Source organism: Rhincodon typus, chromosome 20, assembly GCF_021869965.1.
Source record: "Rhincodon typus isolate 14 chromosome 20, sRhiTyp1.1, whole genome shotgun sequence".
Lineage (NCBI taxonomy): Eukaryota > Metazoa > Chordata > Chondrichthyes > Orectolobiformes > Rhincodontidae > Rhincodon > Rhincodon typus.
This window is the reverse complement of record NC_063351.1, coordinates 19,221,639-19,247,983: the sequence shown is the minus strand read 5'-3', so window position 1 is coordinate 19,247,983 and position 26,345 is coordinate 19,221,639. Positions and strand designations below refer to the sequence as shown.

Genomic DNA, 26,345 nt, shown 5'->3' with positions numbered 1-26,345 from the left:
TCCACTCCCCATAACCCATTTAACCCATTACTAATTTAAAAATCTGTCTTTCTCTTCCTTTAAATTAATTGTGTCCCAGCATCCTCTGCACTCAGCTACTGAATTCCGTAGATTCATGACTCTGAGAGAAGTAGTTCCTTCTCATCTCTGCTTCAACTCTGCCACCGCTTCGCCGAAAACTATAGCCTCGTCCTAGAATACTCCACAAGAGGAAACATCTGCTCTATGTCTACTTTGTCAATACCCTTTAGATTCTTATATATCTTAATTAGATTTCCCCTCATACTTCTAAACTTCAGTGACTATAGAACTAAATTGCTCAATCTCTCCTTGAGGGACCAGACTTTCATCTCTGGAATTAATCTAGTGAACCTTCTCTGAACTTCCTCCAATGCAATTACCTCCTTCCTCAAGCAAAGGGACTAAAACAGTATGCAGTATTCCAGGTGAGGCCTCACTATAGCCATGTACAATGGCAATAACACATCCCAACTGTTATACTTCATTTGTTTAGCAATAAATGACAAAATTCAACTTCCTTTCCTTATTAACACTGTACCTGCCTTCTTGAGCCATGACCTCTATCATCTAGAAGGACAAGAGCAGCAGATGTATAGGCCCACCACAAACTAGAAGTTCCATTCCAAGCCATGCACTATCCTAATCCAAAACCATATCACCGTTCCTTCACTATTGCTGGCTCAGAATGCTGAAACATCCTTCTTATCAGCGCTGCGAATTTACCTACATTCCCATGTACTGCAGTAGTTCAACAAGGCAGCTCATTGCTACCTTCCTGCACGCAATTGGTGATCGGTATTAAATGCTCACAACCCAAGGGCAGATTTCTTTTTAAAAACTAGCTATACAATTTTTGTTTGTATATAATTCTTAGTTTTATATCGAGAAAATGCAAAAATGAAAGAATGTGGACTTCAGAAATATTTTTTCACGACATGTCAAACTACTTTACTGGTAACAAAGCATTTTGAAGTGTAGAATAGCTGTAAAGTAGGGAAACAAAGCAGTTATTTTACACAAATAGCACTGAGACAAATGATGTTATCTGTTCTAATTATATTTTAAAAAGGCTGGAAAACTGAGAAGCTTTGGCATCATTTATGGAGATAGAAACAAAGGGCAAAAACTTACACATTTTGGCTCAGTCCAAGTAGCATCAAGATTTTTGGAGGGTTTTTCACCATGAGGCCTATTTCATTAACTACCTCCCACTCCCCATGGCATCCCTTCAGTCTAATTCTATCCCTATCTTACTACATGCTGTTTCCAGAACAACTTGCCACTCAATGGATTTTTTTTTTTAATTCATTCACTCACTCGTGGGACATGGGTATCTCTGATGGGGCAAGCATTTATTGTACATCCCTAATTGCCCTTGAGAAGGTGGTGGTGAGCTGCCATCTTGAACCGCTGCAGTCCATGTGCTGTAGGCAGACCCTAAATGCCCTGAGCGTCAGCAGTAGAGGGAGTAGATGTTTGTGGAGGCAATGCCAGTCAAGTGGGCTGCTTTGCCTTGGATGGTGTCAAGCTTCTTGAGTGTTATTGGGTCTGCACTCATCCAGGCAAGTGGGAGTATTTCATCATACTCCTGACTTGTGTGTTGTAGATGATGGACAGGCTTTGGGGAGTCAGGAGGTGAAGTTGCATATTGCAGCATTCCTGACCAGCTCTGTAGCCATCCCCCATTTATATGTTGAGTCCAGTTGAGTTTCTGGTCAATGATACCCCACCCATCCAGGATGTTGACAGTGAGGATTCAGTGATGGTAATGCCTTGAATGTCAAGGGGCAGTTGTCAAATTGTCTCTTATTGGAGATGATCATGGCCTGTCATTTGTGTGGTACCAATGTTAGTTGTCACTTGTCAGCCCAAGCCTGGACATTGTCCAGATCTTTTTGCATTTGAACGTGGACTACTTCAGTATCTGAGGAGTTGTGAATGATGCTGAACATTGTGAAATCATTGGTGAACATCCCCACTTCTGACCTTATGATGGAAGAAGGTCATTGATGAATCACCAGGAGACCAGCACCTGCTCCATCTTTGAAAAGCCACTGTGCACTGAGACCAGGGTTGGCAATCCAGTGTTGTCCCTCGCTGACCGCTATGACACAGCAGCCACAAAACTGCACTACTCACAGTGTATAGCTGACATTCTTTTCAATATATGGTGACCCCATCTATTCCCTCATGTCGCAGATTAACCATCAGACCGCAATTTCCCTACCTGTAGCTACACTGCATCTAAAAATCCTCTCTAAGTCTACACAATCATACCACCACCTCCCCTCCCCAAATGCCCAATGTAGAATCATATCTGTCATTGTTCAGTAGGGGTGCATTGCAAGTGACAACTCAAACATGGCAAAATGGGACAGAAACAGATGCCGTACAGATTGATCAAAAACAGTTTTGTTCCTGATTTACAGCATCCACAGTTCTTTCGGGTTTTTATTTAGCCATACAAGTTGATGTTCATCCCCACATTCATACTAAATTTGGGCAGAATGATCAACAAATATTTTTGTTCTGTTTCACCCAGCTCCCATCCATTTGGAAGCAAGCGTCAATAAGCTCCCATCTGGCTTGTAGCATATGATGGAGCGAGCTCTTTCATGATAAAGTACAGATTCCTTTTCCCCAGTGTCCTCATCCTTCTCATTGGTCTTGTTTCTCCAAACCCCCAACCAGCACATCGCTTTGTTACCTGTTCCAATGGTGCAAAACTAGGTAAATGCACCACACTCAGTTAAAACACTCTCTCTGATTTCCGCTCCCACCACCAGCCCACCACTGACCCTATAGGTCTCCTTTTGAATCCTCCTGAATGATCATCGGATGAACCCCTAGGACTGTATCCACTCCAGTCAAATGATTGTCTTTGAGCACTTACTAGACATAACAGCAATGTGATTTCCCTAACTTCTGCTGCTGGTCTTCTAGGACTGAATGCTGCCTCCTCCCCAGATTGCACTGGAACAAATTTCCTGACCGTGAGCATCTGTAGGAGACACCTGATAGTGATGAAGCTACTGGGACTATCTGTGGACTGTGTTTTGTGACTGACGATAATGGAACTGGAACCCCGGAGCCACAGCAATATAACCACTGCCCCCTCCTCCCGCCCCCAACACTGGACTAGACTGAGAAGTAACTTTCATCAGTTTCTGACATGACCATTTGGTATTTTTTCACTCATTCGTGGGATGAGGGATTCAGTTACTGAGGTGGACAGAAGGCAATGGCCCAGAAAGCAGATGTGCTGGGTTTCTGCTCTTTATATATTCTAATTCAAGTCCAATGTTTTGGGAAGGTGAAAGCCTACATACCCAGCAGTGTGATTGGCACACTATCTGATGTCCTTAAGACTTGCTGTCATGAAAACAGTGAAAGGAGCGTGCTGCCACACCACACCCCACCCACCACTTCCCGTGACCACCTTCTGCCCCAAGTTGTAACCGAGCCTGCGGTAGTTGCATCGGTCTGTACAGCCACCTGTGGACTCACCCTGAGAGTTGAAGAGAGAATCATCCTTGTCTGTGAGGGACCACCAATAATAATAATAATCTGGACCATCCAAGCATTCCAGCATGCCACCTGAACTGAGCTCCCATTCGCTTATTGAGATTTATTGTGCGCCCATTGCCACAGTCTCCAAAATGCTTCCTCGTGGAAGTAATTCATTCCAGGGGGAAAATGGTCACCTTCAGAGGCCTGGTGTCCATTTGGAACAGAAGAGAAATCTGGGTCCCTTCCTTCCCATGCAGTTAGGGTGCAGCTCTGATATGCCTGCGTGTCTTCCGCATGGCCATTTCTGTGGACTGCACAGGTATAGGCGATATCACAATGATCTGGTCTTCGAGGCTCCATATTAAACAGTGTCTTTGGGAATAGACGAGAGATCCTGGCCCTTCTTATTCGGTCAGTGGTTTGGGGACTGTGGAATTTTGCAGTAATTGTTACTGAATAATCCTCTCTTAGGAACTGTACACCTGATTATTCTTATTGTGTGGCAGATGGAGTCAATTTCTGAGACATTGCTAGTATTAATGCTGCAAACTCTAAGAAAACTGATGGCATCAAGGGTCTGTACAAATGCGGACATCAGTGAACCTGGAAAGAAAAAGCACCTATTATTACATAGAGAAGGGAGCTGGTTCATCTATTTGCACTCCCCTGCCAGTTGTGTCTTCCCATCTCATTGGAAACTTGGAGATAGTAAGAACTGCAGATGCTGGAGTCAGAGATAGCACAGCGTGGAGCTGGAGGAACAAAGCATGCCAGGCAGCATCTGAAGAAGGGTCCTGACTGGAAACGTCAACTTTCCTGCTCCTAGGATGCTGCCTGGCCTGTTGTGTTCCTCCAGCTCCACACTGTGTTATCTCATTGGAAACCTGCATCTGTTGGTAAATCTGAATGAGGGACAATAGGACATGGAAGATCTTTCTTCCAAGAGGAAAAGCCTCATATGAAAAGCGTCTTTGTGTAGCTTGCGGACATTCAGAGACAGTTGGGTTGATCTGTTTACTAACTGACAGCAGGATTAGTTTAGCAATTTTCATTCAATATTTAGTACTGAATTGCAAACTGATTCATTCAATAAACCAACTCACTACAATTGTTTAACACTAAGCTCAAGTATTTTGACTTAACACATCATAGAGAATCTCTGCATTCTTGCATTTGAACAGGAAGCACCATGATTAAGTTGTCAAGATTAATCTTAATGATAGCAATTAAAAATGTAGAGACAACTGTATGTTCACTCTTTCCTGATCACCTCCCGCCGCAATGGATAGTTTGGCTTGGAGCCAGGAAGGTGTGAATAATCAAAGCAGAACAAGTATGGCTCAATGGGAAGAAAGTTTTTATATAAATAATTGAAACCTCTGCCAGTGAAAACTGCAAATTAGGTTCTTAAAATAAGTCCCTGTCTGTGGACGCGTCACCTAGATTTCCTGTTGGGACGAGTTTCAAGGTAATGTAAGGTAAGCAATTGTCAGATTCACAGCTCAAATTCCTTCAAAATTCCGACCTTGTGCTTTTCGTTTTAACCAGCTTTTATTCCAAATTGTCACTTTCCCCTAATTCTTCACCTTTTCTAATCATCTAAGATTTTAAGGTTTCAGAAAGTCCATATATCACAGAAAAGATTTCCCCAATAACAATACATCTCACCATGTTAAAGAATTTTCCTGAGTTTTTTTCAATCTGCAATCTATCTTTCTGAAATCCATATTGGCTATTGTTAATTATGTTCTCTTCATTTGGATAATACAAGGTGTTTGTGCACATGCTATTGGGACAAGGAGGGGGACAAGTTTGAACTGGTGACAGCAGGCTGGGGTTGAATACCAAAGATGTGGATCAAATCGATATTCTGGATTTTGAACAGTAATCTTTGAGGAAGTCTTGAATCATGTCAATCGGTTCTTCTTCCCTATCACAATAAAAAAGTGGCCACAGCCAAAGTCACTGTGTGAGATGAATGCTACTCATTCCCCTTCTGTCATTGAGTCAGTTGATTTCTTCATTTTCTATAACAACTTTCCACTTTTAGTCCTGTTTGAAGCCTCCCTTACTTGGTCTCAATATTTTCTATCTGACTGTAACAGATCATTTCCAACAGCAGAAAATTGTGGAATTGTGAAAATGTTCAGAAACCAATATTTAATATGACTTGGTTAGGATGGGCATGAGGCTCGTTGTGTGTGATGCAAGGGCATTTAGCATGACATCCCAGCTAATATTTTCAGATCACATACTTCAATTACCCCACTAGGGCATTGCATAATGACCAGGCATCAACCCTTCCGTTAGGTGAGAAAACAATATAATCAGGGTTTCCACTCCTGGTTGCTAAATCTCAGCTACTCCACCTATACATGCACATGAGCTCACTTTGGGAGAGAGCTCTGACTACCTTCGTACTTGAATGAGTTGCCAACCTCAGTGTTGAAGCTTAAACCTGATCAATGGTCACTTCAATAAGATCAAAAAGTATCCAAATAAAGATTGAGGTCTTCAGAGAAACTAAAAAGGAAGAAAATGTATTAATGAAATCTCAAACACAATAAATACAATCATCTTGGCTTGTATTGGATCCTTATATTTACACCAAAATCCGTTTTGTAAACAGCCACCTTCTTCATTGAACTATTTAACAAGTTATTTTGTATGTTCGAAACACATGAATAAGTGATGCCGTTCACAATAAAGCAAATTATTTAATCAATTATTTTGTTATTATTGTTCTGTCTTAATGTGATGAAAATACTGTTCAATTATACTGTTCCCATGTGTAAAATGGGAAGTTTGATGCTTTTTTGAATCAGGCAGGCATCTTCCATTTTGCTACCCTTCTGCCAATTCCTCATTCCCTTTTGCCTGTCGTATTCATGATGAGGTTTATTTATATAAATTATATTCCTTTTCAGTTTACACACCAAAAAAAAAAATTCTTAGAATAAGATTTTGGCAAGTATTTTCTGACCGTTATTCATTAAAATTGCAACAGGTTGACTCTAATCAGATTACGTTATTAAAATATCACAGGCCAAGCAAATGTATGTTGCCATCGACATGAATGCATTGTGAGGATTTTCTAAAGTTTACTTTTTTTCAGAAATCAATACCTTTTCCATGGGTATCAGAACCCGAATGTCACTTTCAAAGAGAAGTCAGAGGCCACAATGAGTGAGGAGCAGTCACTAGCTGTGATTTTTCCTGAATTGGCCAATTACTTGGCTCAAGGGTGGGCTTGCTGTCCAATTTAGAAAAATGGATTGTCACTTCAAGCTGGAGCCAATTGGAAAGTGCTCCAGTGCACCTTATAGGGTTGATGCCAAAATATGGTGCATCAAAGGCATTCATTGGTATAGTAGTTACCCTCATCAGATCATTGATTGTTTTATGACTTTCAAACATGTGAATGGGTCTATGGCCATGATTATCAGTCCTCATAAGTGTCTAATTTACCTCAGACTACCATGGAAGGAAAAGATGTCTCAAAACCTTAAGCAATGGGTGAAACTAACAATTTTTAACCTGCTACTATTCAGTAGCAACACAATCGGTGTTTGCCAGTAACCGGATGTTGCTATCAATCAAAAAAGCATTCTACCTACCCCATTAATTAATAATTTCAATTACATCAATATCGATTCTGGTGTGGATGCCTGGTATGTAGGCCGTATGTCTCAATGATGGCTGGATCACATTCAGCATCAAATCTCTATGGTTATTTGCTGCCTGTGGAGGAACACTGACCAAACACAATTGTTCTATGTTTGCAAAACTCAGAACACAGTGTCCAACATTGGATATAATTGATCAGCACCAGCTAAACAATCCCAATTGTTCTAAGAATTACATTAATAGCCATTTTAAGATTATCAGTCGAGCATTGTGGCTCATATGCGTGTGCTGTATACATATATATGCAGGGTCTTGTCTTCAACAAACAGAACCTGTCCATGCATTGTGTTCTTTTAAGTTTGGGAGAAAGCCATTCCTGGTGCAATTCTTATGGTAATGCCTTGATCTATCAGAATTAACTTGCCTGGTTTCAATTTAAACAAAAGCACAGCAGTTGACTGTTCCCTGATGTACTCTCCATGGTTACACCTCTACCAATCAGAGTCCGCTTTGCAACCAGTCAACATTGTCTTCTTGTGCAGTATAAATTAGTGTTCCCTTTAGGATTCTTGTGATTCCATCCTGGTGAGTGAGTGTAAAATGAAAAGCTTCAATAGGATTGGTAAACGTGGTCTGTTATGCCTTGAAGATGATACCAGTTTCCATTTCTAAACAGAGAGCTTTATTTACAGCACATTTAAAATGTCTCCAGCACAAGTTTCCAACTTACATTGTTTCTGTTTCTCTAACAACACGCTCACAGACTTGACTCACAGCAGAGAGAATGGTCAACAAATACAAACAATCAAAACAGCAAATAATAGCATAGTTCAATAAATGCAGTTTGCACATTTCTTGCTATCGCAAACGCCTTCTGATCTACCCAAAAGTATTTTGATTTCTCCAATTTGCCAAGACCATTGTTCTATCATTAAAGTAGTTCCTTGAAAGTGGAGTTAAAGGTAGATGGGGTGGTGAAGAACGCATTTGGTAAGGTTGCTTTCATCAGTCAGTGTGTTGAGTATAGCAATTGGGATGTTATGTTGCGGCTGTAAAGGATATTGGTGGGGTCATTTTTGGAATACTGCATTCAAATCTGGTCTCCTTGCCATAGGAAAGATGCAGTTAAACTTGAAAGGGTTCAGAAAACATTTACAAGGATGTTGCCGAGGAATAGGGAAAGGCTGAACAGGCTGGGGCTTTTTTCCCCAGACCTTTGGAGACTGAAGGGTTTGTAAAATCATGAGGGGCATGGATAGAGTGAGTAGCCAAGGTCTTTTTTCCAGAGTAGGGGAGCCCAAAACTGGAGGGCATACGTTTAAGGTGAAAGGGGAAAGATTTAAAAGGGACATAAAGGGGTAACTTTTTCAAGCAGAGGGTGGTGCATGTATGGAATAAGCTGCCAGAGGAAGTGGTGGAGGCTGGTACAATTACAACATTTAAAGGGCATCTGGATGGGTATATGAATAGGAAGGATTTGGAGGTATTTGGGCCAAATGCTGGCAAATGGGACTAGATTAGTTTGGGTTATCTGGTCAGCATGGACGAGCTGGATGAAGGGTCTGTTTCTGTGCTGTACGACTCTATAATAACTGTCCATGCTTTTTTTTAAAAAAAAGCCTTTTTATCAGTTCAACAATAAGATCATATAACAAAACAGAGCTTGGAATAATATGTAATTTTCAGAATGGTTTGAATTTTATTGTATTTGCTGTTTGCTTTGGGGTTTTGAGGTAGAAATTATTGATCTGCTATCCCTCATATGACTATGACCCATGGACACAAAATTTCCAATAACAATCAAATTTCTACATGATCCTTAATTTGTCATGTAATTGCCACTGAAACAGTGGTTTATATGTGAGAGGAAATTGAGGTTTACTTTAAATCAAATACCCTTTTTAACCTCTCCTGCTTTCATTAGACTGCTGGCATTTACACACACAGATTTAATAATGACAAGTGGAGTGCAGCAGAGCAGCCAATCTGAAAAATTGCATTACAAATATAAAATTACCTGTTATCGTTCATTGAAGGCATGTGAAAACCAGAAAGTATTGTTAATTCAGCTCTACAATGTGCAAATTGGGACATTGATGGGACGAGTTAGCTACATTAAAGTCCTCTTTTTATATTGAAACTCTCAGATTATTGTAGATGCATGTGGGAAAACTTCCTCCATAGGTCAAAAGGCAACTAGCTACTAAAGGTCAACATGTTTTGGAAGTGATCACTCGGGGAATTTTTGTGAATTTAGATACATTGCCTTCTGTGGGTATAACGGTTGATTACTTGACATTAAGATATGTGCCAATTATCCCACACCCCAGAAGTTTGCAGGCATTATTAATATTTACCCACATGGTTTTGAAAAGCAGCATTGCAAACCGAAATAAACAATGTTACCCCAAACATGGCCAATCATGCTTGAAGTGAAGTATAAAAGTGTGGTGCGAAATGTTTCTGAATGTTAACAAAAGGTGAGCTGAGAAAGGTTTGTTCACTAGCCATAGTTAGAATACAGATTCAATATGAAACATAGTTCTGTGTGCATATGCACATTTTAAAAAAATTATTTCTCATTCTCAGTTAGTTAGATGTTTACATTTTGTTTTACTGGACCTAGGCTTAGGCTACAGAATACTAGAATTGTTACAGAACAGGGGAAGGTAATTTGACCTATTGTGTCTATACTGGCTCTCTGGATGTGCAACCCTTTCAGTGCTACACTCCCACCATGTCTCCCTAACTCACATTCTTTGTATTCCAATAACAGCCCAATTTCCTTTTGAATACCTTATTCTGAATCTGCCTCCAACACATTATCAGGTAGGGCGTTCACTCTCTACCCAAAAAAAAATTAAATCACTTTTTTGGGTCTTTTGACATTTTCAACCTCTTCATGTGTGGGAACTACTCCTGTCTATCTACTCTGTCCACACTTGAATACCTCTAGCTGATCATTGTTTATCTTCTCCAAAGTTAAGTGCAAAGATTAGTTTTTAGCCAGAAGATTGGAAAGTTTTAAAAGCCATCAAAAGACAACCAAACAAAAAGGAGGGAGATAAAATCTCAAGCCAACCTTTCGGGAAACACAATAGTTGATATCAGTCTGCTCTTTTTCTTCTCCCAGGCTTGTGCTCCAATTGGAGAGATTTAATGCACCCTTTCAACATTAAGCCCACTCTGATTCTTTCCTCAGAATTGACCTCTGGGAAAGGTTGAAGTATAGTTGCCAGACACACAAACCTAGCAGTGGAGACAGCTCAAGTACTGTCATTATTGAGCTGCCCAAGATTACCTTTCAGATTGGATTTATGGTTGAAACTGAAACTCTTGATTTGGGTGGCTCAACTATCAACTAATGAAACTCACCAAGCTGACAGGATAGCTTAATAGGAATTACTTCCCAAAATCTTGTTGGGGTTGTCGAGAACAATGATACTCGGTCATTACCTTGCGGCCAATTTTAAAAGCGATGACAACAGCAGCAACAATAACAAATAGCATTTATATATTTATTCAGTTTTCACGTAGAAATACGTCCCAAGGTGCTCCACAGGACCATTAGTGAGCAAAATTTGTCACCCAAGCACTCAAGGTGATACCATTAATGGAGGAGAGTGAACAAGAGAAGGTAAAGGAATTGAATTCCAAACCCAAAAGCCTTTATAGATGAAGGCACACCTGCCAAAATTATAGTGATTAAAATCAGGGATGAACACAACTAAAGAACATAATTGTCTGAATTTTTTTAGAAACCATTAGATTCTCTTTTATAAAAATGATCAACGACTAGCACTTTTGTGGTGTGAATGTTATTTATGAACACAAACCTGAATGTCAAACAAACAATGTATCAAATCAAATACATTGGAGGTATAGACAGAACTGGTAGTGATGCATTGCTTCCATTTGGAAACTAGTAGTGTTTTTGGATGATATTCCCAAGGTATAACATATAGATGAGAAATAGGAGACAGCAAGGATTGTGCAAATCTGAAGAGACAACATCTAGTGTTGATTGCCTGTCTGGCCATCATTAGGTGAGGATGGAACCAGGTGAATGCCTCAATAATAAATATTCCAGTCTGTGTCCCTTAAGGAGTGAAAATGAGGTTGCTCTGAGGAGGATGGTTGGGGTGAGAAAGAGGAATTACTTAATACTATTCCACAAGTTTAAGAACTGCAATACATAATTATACTTCTCTCTGGGGAGCAGTTCACTTACAGTAGAAAGGTCAGGTAAAAGGTGGTTTACTGCCTATGGATTTATTTCTCTACAAATGGTTTAGGCAAATGCATTGACCTAGTTCTCACTCTAACAGGAATCTAGCACTAGTCATTTATTCACTTTTCCTAGTTGATCTTTCTTTTGAGCCTGTCTCTGCTCAATTTGGTTAAAAGCTCATATATTTCTGCGACATGATTGTTAAATACTACCACTGCTATGGCCGCCATTTAGATAAACCACGGGAGAGCATATTTCACAACCAAATGTTGCTCAAGAGCACCACACTACCCTCTAGTGGCAAGAGTAAGCAATACTCTATCTCAGATAATGATGAGCAGTAAAAGAAAGATTAACTGAATAATATCCCAAAATCCACAAACAGGACCCATTGTGTCTGCATGTTCCTGCCTGGCCAAGCTCGTCTTCACTCTAAACAACTTCCCTTTTAACTCCACTCACATTCTTCAGGTCAAAGGAGTGGCATGGGTCTCAGTTATGCCTATCTCTTCTTGGAGTACATGGAACATTCCTGGTTCCAGTCCATTTCCGGCCCACCCATGACTCTTTCTCCAGTATATCAATGATTATCACTGGTGCTTCTTCTGTCTCTCATCTGAAATTGGAGAAATTTATCAATTTCGCTTCCAACTTCCACCTCGCACTCAGCTTCACCTGATCCATCCCTAACTCTTCCTTACCATTTCTCGACACCTCTGTTTCTATTTCTGGGCATAGACTGGCCACCAATATCTACTATAAACCCACTGACACCCTGCTTCCTGTAAAGACTCCATTCCATTCTCCCAACACCTCCATCTCCATTGTATCTGTTCTGATGATGCCAACTTCGACAAAGAAGCCTCCAAAATGTCTACCTTCTTCCTCAACCAATGTTTCCCCAGCACTGTGGCTGGCAGTGCCTTTAGCCGAGTCCAACTCATCTCCTGCACTTCAGCTCTTATCCCCTCTCATCCCTCCCACAACAGTGATAGGGTCCCCCTTGTCTCACTTACCATCCCACCAGAATCCACACCCAGAGGATCATTCACCATGATTTCCGCTACCTCCAGCGAGATACCACCACCAGACACATATTCCCCGCCCCTCCCTCGTTGCTTTCCACAAGGACCATTACCTCCGGCATACCCTAGTCCATTCCTCCTTCACTGCCAACACCCACTCAGCCCCCCACCCCACCCACGGCCTCACAGCACCTTCCCCTGCAACCACAGAAGATATAACACCTGCCTGTTTACTTCCACCCTCCCCAGTATCCAAGGGCCCAAGCACAACTTCCAGATGAAGCAGCATTTCACTCAATCGAGTCTACTGCATTTGCTGCTCACAATGTGGTCTCCTATACACTGGGGAGACAAAGTGTAAACTGGGTGACCACCACACTCTATCCACAAAAATGACCCTGAGCTCCCAGTTGCCTGCCACTTCAACATGCCACCTTGTTCCCTGGCCGGCATCTCTGTCTCAGGCTTCCTGCAGTCCTCCAGCAAAGCTCAGTGCAAGGTGGAAGATGAGTACCTCATTTTCCATTTGTGAACTCTACTGCCTTCTGGACTTAATACCGAGTTCAACAATTTTAGGGCTTGAGGCACCTTCTCCCCTGTCCTTACCCAACCCCCTCACACAAGACTTTGTTAACACATGGTCTGCTATTACATGCTACCCATTGTTAGCCATTAATAGTTCCCATTAGCAGCCATACATTCTCCTAAGCTGACTGTTATCCACTCCTTTGTCTGTCCAACTGTTCTTCTCTCTTTGGGCTCTATCTCCACCTATCGTTTACTCCTTACCCCCTTAGCCCCATCCTATCTTCTGCATAAAAAGCAACTTTTTCCTAGATACCATTAGTTCTGAAGAAGGGTCAGTGGACCTGAAATGTTAACTCTGATTTCTCTCCACAGATGCTACTAGACCTGCTGTACTTTTCCAGCAATTTCTGCTTTGGTTTCTGATTTCCAGCATCTGCAGCTGTTTTGTTTTCTTTTAACCTGAATCATATTTTTGAATTCGGAATCTTACAGGATTGTTCTAAAATAAAAACTCTTGGGTAATTTTGACATCATGTTGTGTAAACCAGGTGATAGAAAATGGACATTACTGCTTTATTTTTACTTCTAATGAATTGAAGTCAAAGTGACTCTGAATTTGTATTTATCTGAGCTTCACTTGCCACTAGTGTCAACTCTGCTGAGTATAGAATTTGTTTTGGGCGGACATTTTTGCTTATTTGAATGTGAAATCAAAGTCTGAAATTCAGATATTTTTAAGGAGCTTAATACACTTGAAGATTGTGGTTCAATAAATTCTCCAATGATTTGCTCAGGGGTCACATGAAAATTGCCAGGAATGTCACAAAGGTGGCGTTTCAGAGTATCTGCTAATGTTGACCAACATCGTGGAGCATTGGACACTGCCATTTCCATGTACGTTTCACTCCCATTCCCATCACAGTTACATTTAATGGTAAAATTTATCTCCATGATAATTAAAATAAATAAAATCTAAATGAAACCTTTTATCAAGATAGGTGAATAAAGCATAGTTGGGCTAGAGTGAAAGCAATGATTGGTTAGACTGATTGAATCTTTAAGTTCTCATACAATATTCCTAATGTATGGAATCATCGAAGTATGCTTCAGTTAATTATTTTTATCTTTGTTTTATTGATCTCTGTACTTTTGGTGTGTTTTTCTTCCTCTTATTGAATTCTGATTGAGCATTGGAAAACAAGAGCCTAGAATTTGCACTCAGTGGTGAATGAGCAATGTTCATGATCAACTTTAAGGAGAGGTGCTCCCAAGATCCAGTCATCTAACTTGTCTGTCTTACTGTCACACATTCTCTCATGTACACTTTCAAGTGAACATTAAAATCATTCTGTTGCCAGCTATAGGAAATCTCTAGCATTCAACAACTGTCATGTTATCAGGCAAACTAATCACATTGAACAATTATTACAGCAAGCAATCCTGCAAGTAAAATGCATCAATTTATCTTGCATATTTTAATGATTTTTCGATAGCAAAATAAATATTGAGACATATACATGGGATTAATGTAGAAAAATTTATGTAATTAAAAAGTGATGTCTATATTGACATCTAATGAAGTTTCAGCATTGAATGGAGAAACTTGGGATTAGTTTTCTGAGCCTGTGAGTATATTCAAGAGTAATTGTGATTTTATCAAACCAGTAAAAGGTCTGTTCCATCTCAATTAATAAGATGTAAACTTTCCAAGGGTTTTTACAGTGAGACTAATAGCTTTAAAATGGAAGATCCTGTCAATTTACGTGATTTTTGAGATTCACATCTGTAAGGACATCAGCATGCACTCATTCTGTAGAGGAACTGGATCACTGATGTGATCTGCTGGATTTCCATGTTTTACTGAATATGGCACCTGCCAGAATTTGGCTGTCAGTCTTACTGTGTAATTGCTGATAAATACTGGTAGGTTCTCTACCATGAATAACCACAAATCAGGCCAGATTTTTCTTAATTATTGGCATTGACTGTACCTATCAATGAGTCACAGGACGGTTACAATATGAGTTAGAGATTGAGTTAGGAACTTCCATGTGGCTTGGCTATCAGCTTTAAACTCAATCTGTGAACAGGTGAAATGACGAAGGGCCTGCGCTCCAAAAGCTCGTGATTTCAAATAAACCTGTTGGACTATAACCTGGTGTCGTGTGATTTCAGATCACGTCAATCCCACTTACTCCAGAGGTGTGTCATAACTCACTTCAGCAGGTTGACTTAAAAATCTACAATTACTGATTTAAGGAACACTGAGAGAGAGAGAGGGGGTGATGAGCCACAAAATAATTTCAAATCTCTATAAAACTGAGCTCTTTCAACAATATATGAAAAAAAAATTGATTTGATTTATGGTCTCCTCATGCAGCAAGAAATAATTCAAATTATTAACTCATTAAATGTCACAAATATTGTCCTCATGCATTTCGTTCTCCTAAAATTGTGGGATGATTCATATGTGAAAGTGCAAAAATGCATATTAGCAGTATGCTTACCCTTACCCTACTCAGCTATTTGTTAAGATCATGGCAGCTTTTGATTGTGAGCTCAACTCCAATTTCCTATCGGCCTCCTTTAGCCTTTTGATTCATTGTTAGTCAAGAATATAATAACTCAGCCCTGAATATTCAAGGACCTGTCTCCACTGCTGCCTGGGGAAGAGAATTCCACAGATCAATGAACCTCGAGTGTGTCATATTGACCCCCCACACCGCCAAACTGCCAGGGCCAATGGGCTCCACTGCAGAGCCGGCCCTCTCCACCCAGGGAGTATGCTAAAGTGAAGTGGGAGAGAAGGAAGAAAACTTGTTGAGGGTGCTTTGGTGGCATGTGCTTTAAGAAAAAAAAAAGGCACGTCTGTCACTGTCAGTTTCTGTACTAACGTATTGGATGTTAACTTACCTGTGGTTGTGAGCCTCTCTCTGTGGAGCTGTTACATGCATTTTCACAGCATGTGGCAGCACTTCATGGCCACAGGCAAAGCTTGATGGATGGAGATCTGCTCTGAGAGCCAACTGTGCCATCTGGAACTGGGGAGCAAGCTCACACCTAGCATTGGGTCATGATAACAGCTTTGGCCTTCTTGTTCAACATCTCTAATGTTTGGTTCCCTCTGGTACAACGGAGTAGATTTCAAAGTTTCATTCACCACTGCCTGTGCTAGCAAGAAGCAGCCTATAGAGGATCAATGGCCATAGAGTAAGCAGCCTGCATGTTATACTTTGCATGAGTCTGTAACAATTTTTGTTCCCTTTTAAAAATTAATGTTTGCTGCAGACCCTTCCTTCACAGTTCAGGTCACTTATTTTGCCACTCCAAGTGTACTCACGGCCAATTTTACCCCACTGCATGCTTTTGATTTGCATCACGATGGAAGATGGTGGTGAGTGCACAGCCTGAATGTGCTGATAAGACCTCCGATATCCAGAACCCTTTCCTAGTAGCCCATCCAGTTAACCCCACTGACTTCACACTTTCCCAAGTCCTCACCCAACCCCAACTATATGCACCTAAGCCTGCCTATTTTTCCCACCTGGCCTTGGCACTGTTTGCTTGCTCCATGTGCTGTATTTGTTGTGTAAGCTGCTGGCACATGGGGCAGGTGCATTTTTGAAGTAACACACTTCCATCCAATAAGATGTGTGCCCTATAGACAGAGGCCTGCTGACTAGCAAGGCCAACTGCCTGTTTCTGTGACTGCACTAATTGGCACAGCAAGGCAGGACAAGAATGCTGTAAGCATGCAGTTGGGCACCAAGTGAGCAAGCAAGTATCCCTAAGATGGTTCGGTTTATGAGCTGGATAATTGTCACTTAATGCACAAAGAGTCTTCACTGCAGCCTTTTAATGGTCGTTGCTGGTGCAGCCTGCAATGCAAGTCTGTGCTTCCACAGCACACTGCTAATTCACATTAGAAATGCCAGGATGGTCGTGAGAAGACAGTAGATGCAAGATGCCAATATCTATGGAGAAGGGGTGCATTCACCCCATTCAATTTTCTTAATTCACTCACAGGATGAGGGCCTTTCTGGCTTGGCCAGCATTTATTGCCCACCCTTAATTGCCTAGAGCGTAGTTGAGAGTCAACCACATTGCCAAGAGTCAGGAGTCACATGTAGGCCAGACCAGATAAGGATGGCAGATTTCCTTTCTAAAGGACATTAGTGAGCCAGATATGCTTTTCCTGACAATCATCAATGATCTCATGATCATTGTTAATTTTTTTTAAAGTTATTGAATTCAAATTGCGCCATTTGCCATGGCGAGATTTGAACCTGGTTCCCCAGAACGTTAGCTGAGTTTCCTGGATTAAAAGTGCGGTGATAATACCAGTCACCTCTGCTGTGTGTCCATCGATAGTGCCTTGTGCTGTGGTTTGATCACAGGTCGCACAGAGATCATTCAGAGTAGGTGGCAAGCTGAATTTTTCAGGTACACACACTGGGAAAACTTGACAAGGAAACTATTGTCCAGCTTGTTTGCTGAGTTTGATAAGATAGGAGGCTGAATATTACTGAGGCGATCTGTGCCATCAATAAGGCGTTAATAGATGTTAATCCCTACCAATTGGCATCTTGCTGCTTCCCAACGAGAATCTGATTATGGTGCATGCAAAAACCATGAAAGATGGAATGTGATGATCTCAACATTAAGATGGACTTTGCCAGACTTCTCATCTAATTCTGCCACTCATCTCATCATAGCCTCCATCACTGACACCCCTATAATGTTCCGCTCAAAGCTACCAGCATTATATTTCATTCAGACTTTGGCTGAACTACAATTTGTTGTCACCAACCATGTCTTGCTAAAGATTCAGACCAATAATGATTTCTATCAAACTTCAATCAATGGAGCTGCTTTTAAACAATTGAGAGTCTTCCTGTGACTTGGCTCTATTTAAACTGGACATTGACAGTGAATAAGAGCAATGCATTGGTCATGGCATGTTAAATTTGCTTGAAGTTGAATATCCCAGCTTCTACCTGAATTGCAAACAAATAACTCGAGAATATTGATCACTATGAACTTTCAGTATTTTGTATCAATGACTACACGAAGAACTGTCAGAAGTTGTGTACATTATTGCTTGGGTTGTGCTTTCAGAAGTATCATTTAAAATAGTTTATAATTTAGTATATTTTTAATCATCTTGACTTAAGGTTCAAGACGAATATGAATCCTGGCACAAATACTTGCAGTTTTGTAAAATGTTGCAAAGGATTATAATCTAACCAAGGCCTGATTGTGACTGAAATGCCTTGGGCCTTGTGTTGCGTGGCATGCTGGACATTCTGCAACAATGGAAGAAATACTAAATGTGAAAAGGTTCAGACTTTAAACCATATGCAGGCTGCAAAATTGTTTTCTTTTGAGCACCATTGGTCACAGTGCTAATGAAGACCAAAACTGCAAAAATGTTGACTGGGACGCTTCTGATCATTTCAGTGTAACATGTGGACTGTCAAGGTGCTAGCATAGCTATTCCATGCATGAACAAGAAGCCCAGAGAGTGGAAGCTTAATAAGGCCAGATATCTCTTTCTTACCATGTTTCAAAGTTCCAGCTGTAGCTTGCCAGGTTTTCCAACTTGTGGCAAGATTCAATTAAAAAAAATACTGACTATTTTTGTAGAGAAAGTAAGTCTCTTTCCAGCACTACTGGTGGACCAGAAGAAGTAGGAGTGCTTCTCCCTTAGGCACGCCATGTTTCCACATTCGCAAACGAGCACCATCATGCCTATACCTTGCTCGTGTGGGGTCCAGGCTCCCTCTGGACTATCCCATATTGGTCCTCCAACCTGCACTGGAAATTCCCCAATAAATGGAATCCAAGACAGTCAGCAGACTGATGTAGATGATATCAGGGACAAAGGACGCAGACTGTAGAGTTAAAATTTCATATACTATGTGGAGTATCCTGGACTTGCAACTTCCTGTTTGAGAGCCATCCTGCCCTCACTCTCCCTTTCCCTCATAATCCATCCTTATTAACACCCAAACCATAGCTTTCTTGCTAACAAAGAATTATTGAGAATGGAACCTTGTTGTAATTAACTAGAGCCACATAACCATCTTTGTGTTCCTGAAGCTTCAAGAATAATAGCTAATAACTAATATTTAATTATCAAATAAACAACTAATTTAAACAAGGAGTAAGAAAAAATTGTTCCAGAATGATAAGGACTTTTGGAAGACTTATAGACACCTAAAATCATCATCAACTTAGCTGCTAATGTCTCCAACAATTGAATTACACTGTGCCATGGAATGATAGCCTTTTAAAATAATGAATGACCAATGCTTTTGCTTTCCTCAAATAAAAACAGTGATTGGATTGAATCACTTCATAATTTGTTCATTCATTTTAATTCTGTTAGCAGCTTTGGGTTTCAATCTGCATAAACTCATTGAGCCAGCAAAAGATCAGACAGAACAAAAATTGTTCCCTTCCCTGCTCCCAGGAGCTGAGAAGTCGGTATGCCATTTGGAACTGGATCAGATTTATTTATTCAAATCCTGGCACTGTGTATTTTTTTTTAACTTTTAATCAGCTTTCTTTCCCCCCTGTTTTCAGGATCACTGAGGCCTATTGTCTCTTAGCTGGCTGAATACAGACCTAGAACCTTAACAGTCTGCATCACTCTGATACCACGACACATACACTGCATTTAGCCACTCGGGCGAAGCCTGTTTCTAATTTTGGTTTTGAATACACTCTTTAAAAATATTTTTCCTAGCTTAAACTTTAACTGAAATGTAAGATTCTTGTTAAATGTATTCTTTGGGCAGATTAAAATGCTAACGTCATTCAACAAATGGAATCTGTTTGAATAATAAACTTTTTCATCACACAAGGAAGATTTACCTTTTGCGTAAAGTTGTTTTTGCAGCTAAGCAGTCCCCTTTAGATGAAAATTATTTTGCCCAGGAAGCTTTATAGTTTATCTTTGCACAACTAAGCAGTAGATTTTGACTAATGAGAGTTTCTGGAAAATATTTTGAGTTATATTATTAAAGCATAAATATGCTTCTACATTCTTATTTGCCTTCAGGCTTGTCTGTGACCTTTGAAAATTCCTATTCAGTAAGACATGAATACAAATACAGGATCCATAACATTTTGTTTGATTTTTACAGGTTTCATTTTCTTGGTAATTGAAGTTATTCTTTCATTTCTCTTGAAAACAGTGACTTTTTTTCTTTCATGGGATGTAAGTGTCATTGGCAAGACCCACATTTGTTACCCATCCTAACTGCCCTTCAGTTGAATGGCTTGCTTTAGAGGGCACTTAAGCGGCAATCACATTTATATGGGGCTGGAGACACATGTAAGCCAGAACAGGAAATGTTGACAGGATTTCTTTCATGAAGAAAATTTAATGGATTAGATGGGTTTTTACAATCATTGGTAATTCTTTGGTCATTGTTACTGAGACTACCTTTCATATTCCAAACTTATTGATTGAATTTAAAATCCACCAGCTACCCTAGTCATTAAGTTGGGTGTCTGGTTTACTGGTCCAGTGACTTATAATAACTTTAAATCTGGGCAGGAGGTTGATACTGAGATAACAAGGTGCAGAGCTGGATGAACACAGCAGGCCAAGCAGCATCAAGGAGCAGGAAGGCTGACGTTTCGGGCCTAGACCCTTCTTCAATAGATTTAATTTCTTGTAGGGATCATAAAAGTGTACCCAGCAAATTTCTGGGTCACCTGCTGGACGTCTGGGGTGTACCATGCATTACGTAAGAGCTCTGGGACCCCAGAGCAACCTTGCGATGTTGCCATACAGCTGCACACCACTGAGCATAAATTGACGGTGTGGACGGAGTTAGAACATATTAGAAGGAACTACGATGGCACACTAAGTTCACAATGATCTGAATTCATAAAGGTGATAGCTACATTATGTAAGGACCAATCTATAATCACAGCCTGGTATATCTATGATTACCATGAATGGCAGTGTTTAGTACTAATGTATAACAAACAGTGTTACTTTGAAGTCTAAGCCTGAAGACAGTTCTTGACTTTGTCTTCTCTTTGAAGAGTCTGTAAAGAACGCAAACTCATAGTGTGGCATCAAACTTCTAAGAGACTGATAAAAGACTCTACACTCCTTCATTTACATTCTTGCATTGTTAATATTTGGTCTTGATGAACTGGTGTTCCATGTTACAGTGGCAGCAATAGTTAGCATGCCACTCTTTAACGGGGACTATGGCTGACTTGTTGGTGAGTGACTAGAAATCATCTCATTTTGGCAGATGCTCTAAATTTAAAAGGCAACGAAAAATCAGAATTGTCACTTCCAAAATGCACGTTTGCATTGTCTTGTTCAGTGGTGCAATGGTACTGAGTGAGCCTGCTTGGGGATAAAACCAACATGTTTTCTAATCGGGTCATGTTTGTTCTGTAGGTCTATTTTGACAGCAATCTCCCATACTCTTTAAGCTGCTATGTTTTGTGATGTTTCAAGGTGAGTGAGTTGAGGGCGATTGATCAGGTTCTTTTTTCCAATAAAGTTGCTATTCATTTCTATGGCTTTCTCAATGTGGGTTGTGGCTAACAATTCAAGAAGTCTATGACGTTCCTGTAGATTTATGGGTAAGCGTTAATCCAGTCCTTACTGTAGCATGAGAGAAAGATTCTGTTTACTCTAACCTGTGGGTCATTGAATATTGAGTCATGCATAATTTTTCTTGTTGTCCAGGGGTTTTGGGGAGTAGATTTTCACTTCTCTGATGGTAAAGAAGCTTGATTTCTGAAGAAGGGTCCTAACCCAAAATGTCAACTTTCCTGCTCCTCTGAAGCTGCCTGGCCTGCTGTGTTCCTCCAGCTCCACACTGTGTTATCTCTGACTCCAGCATTGGCAGCTCTTACTATCTTCTCTGTTGATCTTCTTTATTTGTCAAGCTTTGGTTCTGTTCAAGCTCCACTTGGCATATAATCAAGACTGACACTTCAGTGTAGTACGGTACTGAAGAGATACCTCATTTTTCCACATTACTACAATGAGCACACTTCACAAATATTTAATTGGCTGTGAAATAATTTAAACATTCTGATTATTTTTTTCTTTTGTGTCAAAGCCTTGGATTACTTTATTTCTATAAAGTATCCAATCAACAAATTTTAAGTTGATGTCCCAGACGATCATCCCTCTGCCACATCACGAAGTCCTCCAGCAAAGACACATTGAAATGTTTGTGGTACAGGTGCCCATCCAGTTTGGAAATGCTAGAATATCTGATTTCATGTTCTTTTCCACCCCTAACTGATTTAGTGCTGTATGGACAAGTGACCAGCAGAAGAGCAAAACTGACCCTGTTTCTAACCCTAAAATTCATATTTGTTAATATTCCATACACTGTACTCCTGCATATAATTATAAAACTGTCCCTTTTTTCCCCTCTCTTCTCCCACAATTAGGGATGGGTAATAAATGCTGGCCTGCCCAAGAATAATGATTTTAAAAAAATGTTGGAAGGATTTGCACATTGATGCTCAACCTGTTTAGTTGCTTTATGAATACACCTTCCTTGGCCATTACATCCTTAGTGACTTGAACACGGAGCTTCTTGATCAAAGGCAGGGATGCTTCCCTTTGCATCACAATGCATTAATCTAACATAGAATGTAACATTTTCTTTTGCATGGTTTCTGTCAGATCTATCATTGCCTGCATTTTTATAACATTAACACCCAAGTGCTGAGTGTAAACATCATTAGCATGAGATTTAGATTGATAACGTTCATGATTGACTATCAAGGCTGCTTCTTTGGCACCTTTTCTCATTGCAATGTACATGGACACTTTCTAGACAGCCACATTGGACACAATGTTAATGGGAACATTAGCACTGAACTCCACGAACAGCCACTGGATATTTGCAAAGCAGGTAGATCGTTATGTCAGTCAGCATATATTGGTGACTTGAGGCCAGTGGTAATATTTTGCAGAGTAACTGCAGTGCTGATTTTCCAACTCCTCAATGATCCCACTTCCCCTCACCTCCCCTCTGTCACTGGGTCACATCACCATGTCCAATTTGCATGATGCAAACTGTAAAGCAAACACGAAATAAACATCTCAAACCAAACTTCTAAATGAAATTGTGCCACATTGCTAAAATCAATTATTTGTCCTAGTGCATTCACTCTGTGTTTGTCTACCATGTGTCTTTGCCTGGCCTACTACTCCTATGGAGTGCTGGTCCAGTGTCTGCAGGATGACTGACTTGAGGCTACTGAACTCAATTGGGAGTGACTACAGATGGCCTCTCAGGACAATCTCAAGCAGTTACAGGTTTAAAGGTTTCTATGTGGACTGCCTCATGGTCTGCCTGTTTGATGGTACAGGTGTAGAATGAATGCTGTCATCTTGAGAGACGTTTGTGTTCCATGGTGACATTCTAATGTGAAAATTCAAGCCCTTTTGCACATGGTTAGCCACACCCATGATGCATGCAGTCTGAATGTGCCTGACTTCTGTTTTAGCTTCTACTGCAACAGACATTGGGTGGTTGCTATTTGTACTATAAATGTTTGAGATATTGGCCGTCACATGCTGCATCAGTTTCGGGTTCATGGGCGAATGATTTGGCCATTATTTCCCTCCTTAGAAAGGACAGACAACAAGCTCCGAATAAGATGCTATGAAAAGTCAGTGGTAAACCCCTCTATCCTCTAATTTACATGTAGTGTCAGTATCATACTGAGTTAGTGGCTGCTTTGGCGAAATTGAGTGATGGTATGTCTTCATCATCACTATCTTCTTGCTGATTTTCATTGGGTAACTGTAAGGTAAAAACCAAGTGTACATCGTGGTGTGGGAGAAACGAGTTGTTGAGGGGGAGAAGGGAAGAGTTGAATGCCTACACGTCCTGCAATGACAGGAGAGTGTGGGCTGAGAAGGAATAAGCTTTGAGGAGGCTAATTAGGTATGAGGATTCTGCCATCTTCAATGTTTTCCATTTCTCCATTTCAATGGCTATGGTGTCAGCAATAAATAAAAGTCATCACTGTGTGCTTCATTTAGGGAATACAGACCTGCCTCTTCCTCACCTGCTGCTCCCAGACATGTACTGCCTTCTACAGCAAGAGAGAAGGAACTGTATTTGGTGAGTGTCATGCATTCTGTTTGGGTGATATGGCTGTCAGAATTGAACAGTATGCATGCAAGCTGTGTGATATGGTGTGAGGCTTGCAGGAGTGTCAAGTGTTTCGAGGGATAGTGAATCTTATGAGTGAAAGAAAGATACTGCAGATGCTGGAAATCTGAAACAAACTGAGGGAATGCTGGAGAAACTCAGCAGGTCTGGCAGCATCTGCTGTTTGTACAATAAATGCCTGAGATATTGGCCACCAGATACAACATCAGTTATGGGTTCATGGGCGAGAAAAATAGAAATAATATTTCAAGTTTGTTTTGACTATTCTTCAGAACACAGAAGAAGACTCATAGTAGACTCGAAGTAACAACTCTGTTTCTGTTTCCACAGATGCTGCCAGACCTGATGAATTTCTCCAGCATTCTCTGTGCTTGAAGCATGTGAATATTTAGTCAGAGCCTTAATTGATTGAGATTGTTAGCAGATGAATGTAATTGGTGCAATAAGGAATTGGGCAATGCATTCACTGACATTGAACATTTGAATTAAGTTTTCAAACTGCTTGTGGCACTGTATTCATATTCCCAAGGCTTGACCCCTGGCATCGTCCTCCTCGGCTTTCTGTTCTTCCTGCCTTCAGGACACGGATACAGGACATCTTTCCTCTTTTTGCCTTTTCTAGCATGGACTCCAGTGCTGCATCTGAAAACCTTTGAAGTCTGATCTGTACTACATTATGCCATTATTCAATGTCTCACGAGTCAGGATCCCTTTCTGCATGACTGTATTACTTCCAACAAAGACTCCAGCCACAATCCATCACTCATTAAGAAGAATAGCCAGTCATAATATTGACTCTGCTCTGACATCTGATGGCTATTGGTGGCTCGACATCATTGGAAGGAGAAAGCAGCAAGAGGTTTATATGTTGCCTGTATGATATTGCGATCAACAGGTACAGGTTAACCGCATGCCACAATCCTAAGTGTTTTGTGGGCCTGAATTCGAGAACCCCTGTTGATGTTTCACAGAATAATGTATATTAACTCTTTATTCATAGTTTTTGGAGGATAACCATTATAACCTGGAATATTTGTATCTTATTTAAGTATATTTTCTTTTCAAGATGTAGAATTGTGATCTTGACTCTCCCCTCCAAACTGGTCTATTCCCTAGCCAACAACTTGAATGGGGAAAGAACCTGGGAATTAAATCCTTTTTTGAAAGGGGCAGTAAGTGATTTTGAGAAGAAATAGCCTGTCTGTGCAGCTCACTTATCAGAATCAGACAAATTAAGATTTTTTTTAAACATTCTATACAATTCCTGTACCCAACAGATCACACCCTTACCATTTGACACTTGAATGGTGGTTTGTACAACATTTTTTTTACAGCACTGCACTTTTGTAAAGAACTGAACATCTTTAAACTCAAATTATTCAAAATGAAGTTAAGTTTACATATTAACAAACTGATGCTATGAATTTCATTGTTGGTGAAGACCATGATTTGATATTTTAACACTTTGTTTTAGAAATGTGGATATGAAGGGGTGGATTAATTGGAAACACTAGAGTTTTACAGACCAGCTTCAGAGTTGCTACACTTAATGGTAGGGTGCAACCAGCTATATATTTAAATATTCAGATGGAGGTGTATAATTTCACAGTGCCCCATGATACAAAATATTTTTCTAGCAGTGCAATGCTAAAATTTTGCTAACTGGAATTAGCATTGAGGCATCAATGATATCTGGCATGTGATCTAAGGCCTAGTGTTGTGAAAGAACTTTTTGATCCTGTTTTTTTATTCCTGTCAGAAAGGTTTTGGAATTGTTGGTTGTTTTATCAACTGTGGTGACATAAGGGGTGAATTCTTGTAAGAAGACCAGGCAGAGTGGTTTTGAATTGTGAATAAAAAAAAATAAATAAGTACAGTCTCTCTGCGGTAAACATCTCTTATTTAGTTGGGGGTTGTATTTCTGCTTGATTGTGCTGTTTCTTTCCAGTGTAATTCTCCCAATGTGAGCCAAACCAGTGTATAAAGTCAGGAATTTTAAGTGCAAATTGCATCCAACTCAACTTTGTAAAGCTATATAAATAACTGTTCAGTTACTATATAAAACTTCATACTCACACCCTCCAGATCAAATTAATCAGCAAATAAGTTTGGTCAATTGCAGCCATAAAGAGGCCTTTGAAGGGGCTATTAATGCTAAGATGCTCTTAAGAAACAATTTAATTTTTACATTTTTAGTAATTTATTTTCAGAAAT

The 26,345-nt window shown here is 40.2% G+C and overlaps 1 long non-coding RNA gene across 1 annotated transcript in view; it reads left to right on the top strand.

Moving 5' to 3' along the window:
* Positions 1-25,977, top strand: part of LOC125485563 — a 59,445-nt gene extending 33,468 nt beyond the window's left edge. Inside the window, exons 2-3 of the long non-coding RNA XR_007264273.1 lie at positions 23,999-24,080; positions 24,462-25,977. This is a non-coding gene — a long non-coding RNA (uncharacterized LOC125485563). The remainder of the gene's footprint in view (positions 1-23,998; positions 24,081-24,461) is intronic.
* The last annotated feature ends 368 nt before the right edge of the window (positions 25,978-26,345 follow it).